This window comes from Capra hircus, chromosome 2, assembly GCF_001704415.2.
Source record: "Capra hircus breed San Clemente chromosome 2, ASM170441v1, whole genome shotgun sequence".
NCBI lineage: Eukaryota > Metazoa > Chordata > Mammalia > Artiodactyla > Bovidae > Capra > Capra hircus.
In genome coordinates this window covers 63957270-63969156 of record NC_030809.1, presented here as the reverse complement: position 1 = coordinate 63969156, position 11887 = coordinate 63957270, and the positions used below count along the sequence as shown (strand labels likewise).

Here is an 11887-nt window from a genome sequence, read left to right as displayed (position 1 = left end):
ATAAACTGAAGATCTAAATATGGATGGTAAATTTGTAAGATTAATTAATGAAAGTGTACAAAAATATTTTTGTGTGTCAGCTAGCATGGGAAGACACTACTGTATTTTTAAAAAAAATGTTATACAAACACAAAAGATGATGAGAACAGTATAGTGAACTCCCCTGTACTCAAGACATTATATTCAATAGTCAGAAACATCTTCCTGATTGTACTTCTGCTTCTCATGCAAAGAAGAAGAGGAAAATGTAATTTATATTCATGTACCCCAAGCTTATATTCAACCGGTATGTCCTGGTTAGTAAATTACTTTCATCTAGGTTGGTAAAGGGTTGCTATTCTAAGATCTCTGAACAATTTTGTTTCATCCACTTTGTTTTGTTGTTGAATTTTTTTTTTTGTTTTTCAAGGAATATTTAATAACAAGGTAGATAACATATGCTTATCTAATATTTTTATATCACTGAGGGTAAAGCAAAATGTCCTGTTTACTGAGTAAGTATGACTAGCTGTGTGTGGACACTGCAGTGCAATTAAAAAATACTGTTAATTATAATTTCAGAGCTTCAGAATCTGAATAGGTGCCAGTGTTCTCTCCTTTTTTAATATGGGAAAAGAAAATCCTCTGAAGATCATTTGAAGCTTGGACCAAAATTCCAAAGCTATATTATTAGGATCACTCTGTAGTCTTCAGGATTCAGCTACAAGGGAAGCTTCAGTTCAACCTTTTAGAGAAGACATTCCAGCTCTCGTGATCTCATCAACCAGGAGAATGTTGGTGGCAATCACAGTGCAGGAGTGAAGAAGCTGTTTCTTTACACAGTAGTTGTCCCATATGCCTGCTTCTGCTGCTACCATTGGTTCAACAGTGTTCAAGTCCACACCCACAAGCTGACTGGATTCTGAATGTTCTGCTTGAATTTTAACTAGTGTTTCCTGAAGGTCAAAACCAGAGTTCTGAGCAAGAACCTTGGGAATGATGAGCAACGCATCAGCAAATGCTTGAACTCCAAGCTGGGCCGTGTCCTTTACACTGGGATTGTATTTAACCAGGGCTTCTGCCATTGACACTTCCACTGCGCCAGCACCTGGGACTACACAGCCATCATCAATAGCATTTTTAACAGCCCTCAAGCCATCTCTTATTGCCTCTTTGATTTGAGTAAGCGTGTGCTTATTTGGTCCTTTGATCAATAATATGACAGTGAGGATTGTTACATTTCTCAATAAAGGTGAACTTCTCCTCTCCCAATGTATATTCATAGACAAGTCCTGCACGTCCAAACAATCAGGATTTAGGTCATCAAGAGAATTTAGGGCTATCCCACCACAAGCAAGAGTCAGCCTTTCCATGTTTCTCCTTTTAGCTCTGCGAAGAGCTATTATGCCTACTTTGGCAAGAGCATCTAAGGAAAAGGGATCAATTCCCTTTTGACTAATAACAACAAATCCTTTATCTGAATCACCACAGACTTTCTTTTTCAGGTTGATTATTTTTTTTAACTCTGTCTTTGATGAATTTCCTTCAGCTTTCACTAATTTCTCTCTCTCCTCCGTACTCTTGTAAAAAAAAAGCCAGAATTCACTTCTGTTTTTTCATATTCTAATGACACGTTGCAGGTGAGGCTGTATGCATCTTCTACTCTCTTCTTCATATCAGGATGCCGCGCCCCATGGTCCATAACAAGACCTCTGATTAAGCCTGTATCTGTTTCAGATTTATGTTTCATCTCCATGATCTCAATCACAAAGAGGTCAATAAGTTCATCTTGTTTTTTAATGGCCAAGATGGAGTCCACTACAGTCTCTGTTAAGACATCAGCAAATTCAGCATGAACTTTAGTTCGTAGAGATGTTCTGGCCACATCTATAGGTGTTTCCGTGTGATCAGATTGACTAGTTTTCTGTGATTATGGTTTCAGTGTGTTTGCCCTCTGATGCCCTCTCGCAACACCTACCATCTTACTTGGGTTTCTCTTACCTTGGACTTACTTCTCTTACCTTGGGGTATCTCTTCATGGCTGCTCCAGCAAAGCGCAGCCACTGCTCTTTACCTTGGACAAAGGGTATCTCCTCACGGCCGCCCCTCCTGACCTTGAACGTGGAGTAGCTCCTCTCGGCCCTCCTGTGCCTGTGAAGCCGCCGCTTCTTGGGCGTGGGGTAGCTCCTCTCAGCTGCCACCCCTGCCCTTGGGCGTGGGGTAGCTCCTTTTGGCCACACTTCTGCACGGTTGGCAGAAAGTGAAGAGGAACTAAAAAGCCTCTTGAGGAAAGTGAAAGAGGAGAGGGAAAAGTTAGCTTAAAGCTCAACATTCAGAAAACTAAGACCATGGCATCTTGTCCCATCACTTCATGGGAAATAGATGGGGAAACAGTGTAAGACTTTATTTTTGGGGGCTCCAAAATCACTGCAGATGGTGATTGCAGCCATGAAATTAAAAGATGCTTACTCCTTGGAAGAAAAGTTATGACCAACCTAGATAGCATATTCAAAAGCAGAGACATTACTTTGCCGACAAAGGTCCGTCTAGTTAAGGCTATGGTTTTTCCAGTGGTCATGTATGGATGTGAGAGTTGGACTGTGAAGAAGGCTGAGTGCCGGAGAATTGATGCTTTTGAACTGTGGTGTTGGAGAAGACTCTTGAGAGTCCCTTGGACTGCAAGGAGATCCAACAAGTCCATTCTGAAGGAGATCAGCCCTGGGATTTCTTTGGAAGGACTGATGCTAAAGCTGAAACTCCAATACTATGCCACCTCGTGTGAAGAGTTGACTCATTGGAAAAGATTCTGATGCTGGGAGGGATTGGGGGCAGGAGGAGAAGGGGACGACAGAGGATGAGATGGCTGAATGGCATCACCGACTTGATGGACATGCGTCTGAGTAAACTCCGAGAGTTGGTGATGGACAGGAAAGCCTGGCATGCTGTGATTCATGGGGTCACAAACAGCTGAACACGACTGAGCGACTGAACTGAACTGAACTGATACATGTTTCCCTGTCCATCTCTTTGCTTACTTTGAATTGTTCCCAAAACTGAAGTGCCTTTTCCTTTGCAGCTTCAAATCCTTCTGTAATTATTCTAGGATAAAGACCTTCAGAAATGGAGAGATCCGCCAGCTTCAACAGCTCTCCAATGATGAGCACCCTGGAAGTGGTCCCACACCAGTTCTGTCATCCTGGGCTGTTGCTACTTTGGCTATTAAGGAGGCTGCTGGGTGTTGAATTTACATTTCATGAAGCAGCACATTTCCATCTTTAGTGAATCTGATGTCTCCAGCACCAGAAACAAGCATCTTCATGGTGCCCTTAGGCCCCAAGTTGGTCCTCAGCACGTCCTGCAGCCCTGGGCAGTGCTGATGTTGACCGCCAACATTGCCCGGGCTCGAGCCACCTTGGCCTTGGGGTTCAGCATCTTCACGGCCGCCATAGCTGACCCAGCAGAGGAAGGTAAGGGGATGCGACATGGTGAAAAGCACTGAGCCAGTTCAGCATGGCTGGGAGTTGTTGTATTTTAAACCAAACCCAAGACATATTATTTCACCCATAAAGAAAGTGAAAATCCTTGTCGCTTAGTTGTGTCTGACTCTAAGCATCCCCACGGACTGTACACTGCCAGGGTCTTCTGTCCATGGAACTCTCCAGGCAAGAATACTGGAGTGGGTTGACATTCCCTTCTCCAGGGGATCTTTCTGACACAGGCATTATTCTTTACTACCTGAGCCTGCAGGGAAGCCCTTTCACCCATATAAGTACTTAAATATTCACCACTAACATATAGACTTAAAAAATTATAATCACAGTACCAGGGTCACACTGAACAAAATTCATAATTGTTTCTTAATAATTTTATGTCATATTTAGTTTGTGTTCAAATGATAAAGACTTTTAAAAACTGGACCTAAAAAGCACAAACCACAAGGCCAAAAGAGAGAAGATGACAATATCAAAATTAAAGATTTATATTCACAAAGAATATCAAAGGTACACAGTAGGTTAGGAAAATCAACATGGACTTCATATCTAGAGTTGCTCTGTTCAAAGTGTGTGCTGGTCTGTAAGTGATGAACTTGCATCAGAATATCAATCAATTATGATTACTAATCATACTGCTTAGATTAGCTGAGATGTTTCTGTTTTATAGCAAGAATTTCTTTTAAAAATTTTTTATTGAATTATAGTTGATTTACAGTGTATTAATTTCTGCCGCATAGCAAAGTGACTTAGTTATGCATACATACATACGTGTATGCATGTATTATTTTTCATATTCTTTTCCATTGTTTTATCACAGGATATTGAATACAGTTCCCTGTGCTATACAATAGGACCTTGTTTATCCATCTTATATATAATATTATAGTTTGTATTTGCTAATCCCAATCTCCCAATCCTTCCCTCCCTCACCCCCCTCCCCCTTGGCGACCACAACTCTGTTCTCTAGGTCTTGAGTCTTTCTGTTTTGTTTTGTTTTGTAGACAGGCTCATTTGTGTTCCTAGATTCCACATATAGTGATAACATATGGCGTTTATCTTTCTCTGACTTACTTCACTGAGTATGATAATCTCCAGGTCCATCCATGTTGCTGCAAATGGCGTTATTTCTTTTTATGGCTGAGTAATATTCTGTTGTACATTTGTACCACACTCTCCTTACCCATTAGTCTGTCAATGGACATTTAGGCTGCTTCCATACCTTGCCTATAGTAAATAGTGTATAGCAAGAATTTTTTGATGGAAGAAGAGAAGTGCTTTGATTTCACCAACATTTCTTAGGTAGGCAGTGGGTCCCCATTTTGAGTGGTGCTGATTGAGACTATTCAAATAATTCCAAATCAACAAGATAAAGAGAGAAACTCCAACAGAAAAATGGGCGAGGGCTATGAATAGGCAATCCTCAGAAGAGAATTCTCAGATGATTGAAGTAGATGTGGAGAGATGCTCCTGCTCACCGGGAATGGGTGAAATGAAAATCAACACAAGGAGTCATTGGAATGGCAGGTTAGAGGTGTGGGTAACGAATGCCAGGTGTGGACAGGTGTGTAGGGAGAGAAAGACTCTGTGTGCTGAGTGCAGGATGTTAACAGGTACAGCTGGTATGGAAAATATTCTTTATTTTAGTTAAATAGGCGCATGCTTTTTGGCTCAGGATTCCACTCCTGGGTTTGTATCCCAGAAGATGCTTCAAACAGGACCCTGAAGGAGAATGTTCACAGAGGTATTGGTTATGGAGGCTAGAAGTTGCCAGTGACCCAGGTGCATTCTGAGGGCCTGGGTACCATGCAAATGAGTGTTTGAAAGTAATGGATAAAGTGTATTTACAGAACAAGGAGGAGCCTTGAGTCATATGCCAAGCCCAAAAGAGCAGAGAGAGAAGGAAATTGATCACACTATTCTAGCAATTCTCAAACTTTCATCTTAGATTCTCTTAAAAAGTTTTGAAGATTCCAAAGTTTTTGTCTATATGTGTTATATCTACCTACATTTATCATATAGAAACTTAAAATTTAAAACAACGTGTGGAGTCATTAAAAAAACAAATGCCAATGTATATAAATATTTTATGAAAAACAGTTTTATTTTCCAAAGTAAAAAACACAGTGAGAAGTGGTGTTGTTTAACATTTTTGTAAATCTTTTGAACATCCACCTGTATAAAAGACAGCTGGATTCTCATATCTGCTTCTGGATTCATTCTGTTGTGATATAACACATCCTGTAAGCTCTGGAGAACTCCAGTGTACATTCAGGAGCGAGCAAGATGAAAAAAGCCAAGAGTATCTGAGTATTGTCATGAAACGTATGTCAACCTGAGCCACACTTTGAGAATTTCTGTATTACAACATCCGTGTCTATGAACAACACATACAGACCCAGATAATTTCACTACACATTTTACTTTTTAGGCACATTCAAGGCTGTACATCAAATCTATTGGGTCAGTACTTGTGGGGTACAAGAGGGGAGTGAGAGGGGCTTGGGGAAAAGGGGAAAAATAAGGCAAAATGAAGCACATCTATATGTGCTGAGGATTGAAATTAAACTCAGGTCTCCATGCCTGCATGTGAAGAGTAAAAATGAAAAACAAAATGAAATAAGAAGACAGTCTGATGTAGCTGCTGAGTAAAGCCTGACTGTCCAGGGCTCTGTGAGGAGGCAGGGAGGCTGGTGTGTGAGTGTGCGTGTGTGTATGTATGCACGCATAGGGGTTAGAAGTGATGAGGTCTAATGGGAGCAGAGCCATGAATTCATCTGGACCCAAATCCAGGATATTCAGGGGCAAGAGGGAGGAGATGCAGCTTCCGCCACATCCCTCTCCTTCTCTCCCTAACACCCTCCAAGCTCCAGGTGAGGACCCTTCTCCTCTTAGACAAAGTCCGCCTCCTGGTTTGAGGCTGAGCCAGTATGGAGAGGTCTACAGTCGTGCCCACAGCCCACTGCTACAGCACTACTGACCCGACTGCAGGGCTGAGGGGAGATGCTCTGGGTGACCCCAAAGGCCCTTCCAGACCTCTAGGCCTTGACATCAGGATCATTCTGTGGCCACAGCTCTGAGCTACACAGCTCTCAACTCCTCCCTCCTGACTTCTGCCCTGCCAGGTACAGCTCTGCAGGTGGTGGCACCTTATACCACGGTGTCAGCTGGGAGCAGTGCCCTCCCTGAAGGACCTTCCCGCTTGCCTCAAAGCAGGGCCACAGGCTGCCTCCAGTCCTCTTGAGGACATCCAGCCTCCCCTTCCCCTGCTAGGCACTCAGGAGTAGGAAGAATTCACCTGAAAGTCTCTGGCCAATGCCAACCACAGCTGGCTTGCTAGCTCACAGGTGGCTGGCTCTGCCTTCCCACCCTCTTTAAGACTGTAGGTGTCCTGGGGAGGGCTTCTGGGGACACCCCGTTGTGTTCTATTCAGCCTTTGCCCTGTGTTCACCAGTTCCCCTGTGGGTTCTTTGTCACTTCGTCCATGTGTCCGCCCACAGATGTGTCCCCCGACTGCACTGTAAGCGATTGAGATCAGGGACATTCTTCCTTCCTTCCTGTGTTCCCAGGGCTGGGCACTCAGGAGGGACTTGGCATTTGAGAAAAGAATGAGAAGTAAAGTCCTGTGCAGGAGTGTGGCTGCCAGAGGCCCGGGGTGGGGGACGGGGTGGTTAGGAAGGAGGATGGCAACTTCTGGTCATTCCCCCTTCCACCATGGCCAGGGGCTCTGCCTGCCTCTCCCCACCTCCTGTGATGCTCAGCACCCTTCCTGCCTGTGTCCTTTAATCAGAGGTATGTTGCTGTTGTGTTAGTCGCTCAGTCATGTCTGACTTTTTGCGATCCCATGGACTATAGATGACCACGCTCCTCTGTCCATGGAATTCTCCAGGCAAGAATTCTGGAGTGGGTAGCCTTTCCCTTCTCCAGGGGATCTTCCCGACCCAGGGATCAGACCTGGGTTTTTCCCGCATTGCAGGCCGATTCTTTACCACTGAGCCAGCAGGGACGCTCTAAGCATGAAGCATTCCAAACAGGCAGAAAAGTCAACAGTTGTCATGAATATAATTAACACTCATGGACCCCAGGCTTGTATTCAGCTGAGATGGCCCTGTCGTTAAAATATATTCATTCAGGTTGGGAAATGAGGTGTTCTCCTAAGTTCTCAAAATTGCTCCTTCCATCCCCCTCCCAAGACATCTCTGCCACCAGCAATTAAAGGGTTAATGTGGGCCCAGTCCAGGGGTGGGGTATGCAGAGCTGGGTGCCAGGATCTTAGCGGTTCTTACAGATCCCCAGCATCTCCCTGGAGGATCCACTTCTCAGCTTTGTCACAGGCAAACATATTTTCTTATTTATTTCATATTTTCTTTAAAGAAATAAAACAACAGGGAATCTGGAAGCTCCTGGTGGACCCCTCCCCCTCCCATCTCCAACATAATGAATTTGTTGCTTTTCATTCCCTTGCATGTGGTCGTATTTTCGCTATAGAGATAAAGTATCAGTCAACAAAATATTGTACTGTTTTGCACAACTTCGAGCTTTATATAAATGCTACCAAGCTGTCCACACCCTTCTGCAACATGCTTTTGCGCCTAGCGTTGTTTTGAGAGGGTCCGCGTCAGCACACGCAGCTCTCTGCCTTCTTCCTCACTGCTGAAGTGCAGTCGTGCCGTTGGATGGCTAGACTGTGATTTGGAAAACCTACTTTTTTCTTATGAGGATTTGGGTTGTTTCCAATGGTTTGCTTTTGGCAAACTGTGGCAGAATAAACATCCTCACGCATATCTTTTGGTGCACACGTGCATAAATTTCCGTTGGATATGGTTCCAGTTATCTGTGGCTGCAAAACAAACCCCCAAATGTAGTGGCTTTACACTAACAACCATTTCATCAGATGCAGTGTGTCAGGAATTTGGGGCAGGGCTCTGTGGGGGCTTCTGTTGCCCTTGCACTGATGGGGGTCACCCCATGGGACCCCTCTGTGCTGGCCTGGATGGTGGTTTGGCAGGGGACAGCTGGACAACTGAGCATCTCTCTGGTCTCTCCAGCGTGGAGGTCTTAGGGTCTTCAGAATACTTACCTAGGGGCTCAGATTTAGGGCAGAAGCCATGTGGCCTCTTGTGTCACCTAGCCTCGCCTCCACTGAACTCATTGACTGCCGTGGTCCCAGAGCCACCAAGACTTCAGGGGATGGACCCTACCTGTGGGTAAGAGGCATGGAAAGCAATTTTCAGCCATTCTTAAAAACCATGTCACATACCCAGGGGCAGAGCTTTATGCTGGGGGTCTGTGTGCCTTCACCTAACTGCACTGGGCTTTGCCAAGCTACCCTCCCAGGTGAGGGCACAGCCTGGTGTGGGAGTTCCTAGGTCTCTGCATGCTCGTCAAGACTTCCTAGTGTCAGACTTTTTATTTTTTGAGACATGGTACCATACTATGGTTGCAGTTGATTTCTTCAACTGTAATCATAAGATAGCATGATTAGTAATGACATTGAATACCTCTTCATACGTTTATTAGCCACTCAGGTTTTCTTTTCTCCAAAATGCCTGTTCCTGTCACTTGCGTGTTTTTTTGCTTGGGTAGTCTGTTTTCCTCCAATGTATTTGTAGGCATTCTTTTTGGGGAGCTGTACCACGCAGCACGTGGAACTTCCCTGACCAAGGGTCGAACCCGTGTCCCCTGCACTGGAAGCACAGAGTCTTAACCACTGGACCACCAGGGAAGTCCTTGTAAGCATTCCTGACAGTACTTAGATACTAATCCTTCAGCAGACGTAGGCATACATATCTCTCTGCTTGTGGCTTATCTGCTCGCTTTTAAAAATGTCACGTTTTTGATAGACAACTTTTTCATTTTAACATAGTTAAACTGGTCGTTCTTTTTCTTTACAGCCTGTGCTTTGTGTCTCAACAAGCCAGGCATACCCTGTGCTTCCACCTCAATTGCCTGAGCTCGGTGGCCGGGCTGGATTCTGCCTCTCCCTCCACCAAGCCTGTCTGGCCTGCACGTCTTCCTTCCTGTGTCCCCAGCATGTGGGGATGCCTCTCTTCTTGCTACCAACCAGGGTTTCTGGCCTTCCTTAATCAATAGAAACTGATCAGAGACAAGGAAAGAAACTCAGGCAAGGCTTTACTGGGGGTAGTGAGAACAAGTAACAGGTTCCCTTGCTTGCTCGCTGAGGGAGGGTGAGCTGGTTCCTCATATGGGGTGAGAAGAGGAGTGTGTCCAAGGGTCGGGCCAAAGGAGTGGCTTAGGGAGTTTGCCCATCCCTTTGGTTGGTATTGAATGCAAGGGTCATGCTCATGGGCAGTAACCTGCTTTTTACTCCTGACCCCCTGTTTTCGCTTCTGGATCCTCAGAGTAGGAGTTGCGTTCTGTTTTTTGCTTTATGTTTTGGCCTTTTTGTATCCTTTTGTCCATTATTTGCCTGAACTGTGCACAGGCATACAGCTACCTTTAGTCCATCATAGTTTTCTTTGTATTTTGTTGCTGGGGGAGACTTGTGTTCAGGTACAAGCACTGAAACAAAGGGTCCCAGGTCCCAGGTCCCAGTCTGTCTCACTCCAAGTGGGCCATGAGTACCCTACCTGCCCTTGAAAGTCTCCCCAGGCCCTGTCCCTCGCAGCGTTTCCCCAGGCGCTTCCTCTGTCCCTCCTTCCTTGCTCTACTCCAGGCCCCCGGTGCCTATTTTAGCTTCTTTTTATTTCCTGCAGCTCTGCACTGATCTGCATTTGTAAGCCTGGAGTTTTACAGGAAAGGTGGTTCCCGAGTTTGGCTGCAGAGGCCTAGGGTTCTATGTTCCAGAAGTATCATCAACAGAAACATCAAAATTTTAACAAGGTTCACAAAACACACTATTACCAATAAAAAAAATTATATCACACAATATTAAAATAATAGCAAAATTTATTAGTAATCACCCTGAGACACACCAACAAGAAAGGAAACAGTGCAAAGCAATGCTTAAATAAAAACACCAAATCACAGTCAGTCTCCTCTGACACTGAACTCTGGGATGATTAACTGAAACTTGGCGTTTCTTCTCATTTAGAGGGAGACCATGCCCCTTTGAGCTTCTGGGGCCAATGCCGGGGCCCTTCTTCACAGCTTCCCGCTGTGGGGAAGCTCTGGACACTTTTGGCCATGCCAGGAGCAGCTGGCTCCCTGGGCACAGATACAGCACTGTGCTCTCGCATGATCAGCCTCTCCTGCCCTGTTCCGGGCACTTAGCCACACCTGGATCCACACTTTCTTGAGCACTGCACCAAGTCCACATCATCTTCACGGGGAGATGGTGGCAGCAGAAGGTGAGCTCTCTGCTGACCTCTCCTTGGAGGCTGGGGGTCAGGAGTGAGGGATAGGGTAGACTCCACTGGGCAGGGATATGGGGGCGCAAAGTGGAGAGTGTTCTCAGAGGTCCACGGAATATCCAGGGGTCAGGGAGAAGCAGACGTTGGTGCTGCTAGGCAGGAAGGGCAGGAGGAGAGAAGCAAGGATGGAGACTCAACTGGCCCTGCAGGAGGACTTCGAGAAGGGCTGGGCAGGCTGTCAGTGCGCAGAAAGAGGTCTGTCCTCCCTACGTCCAGGCTCTGGTCCTTTTGTGCCCATGACGCCTCACCTAAAAACCGGAAGGAAAATGTGACTTCTTCCTTAGGTTTTATGAAAAGTAAGCTCGTTTTACTTAAATATAAGAGTGATTAGAACAATGACCAGCAATTTAAGTGAGTTTTTTTTTTTCCCCATTAAAAACAAATACCAATTACTCGAGAGAGATAGATGGGGCAGGTTATGTTTCTTATTTGATAGACGGGGAAATTGAGCCCCAGGGACTAGAGGGTACCCTTCAGGGAGATTGGAAGCCGTTCTTGGGGCTGGCCTGGAGAACTTTCCCACGAGGCAGAGTGGGAAAGCATTCTTGCCTGAAGTAGATGCCAAGCAGGGGTGAGCTTCCATGTGACTCCTGCCGTGATAACACAGTGTGACACCCGTCTTCTGGCAGCAGAAAAGCTGAGAGCAGAGGGAGGGGCTGCAAGCCAGTTGCTTCCCAGCAAGGCAGGCTGTTTCCATTCCCCAGTCTCCACCGGGAGGATGAGGCTGGCCTTGAAACGGCAGAGCTGGGGAGGAGAGACACCCACATCCTCCCAGCTCAAGGGGCTTTCCTTGACACCCCCTTCCCATTGCTACCTTCGCCCTGCAGGGGAGCGGGGGGGTCATCTGATGCAGTTACTCCCACAGGCTACTCAGATGGCAGAGAGGCCCTTCCCACGGGATCTGAGATTTAAAAGTGGGTTGGATGAGGGCAGTGCTTACCCTGAAGAAATGAACTGGGAACTGCGGAATTTCAGGCAGCAGCAGGAGGCCTAAAGGGCAGGGGGTGAGGTGGGATTGGGGATGGGTTTCTGGTTACCTGTCAA

General features: G+C 45.7%; 1 pseudogene; it reads right to left on the bottom strand.

Annotated features, from left to right (window-relative positions):
* On the bottom strand, window positions 720-3607 carry LOC102178117 (annotated as a pseudogene).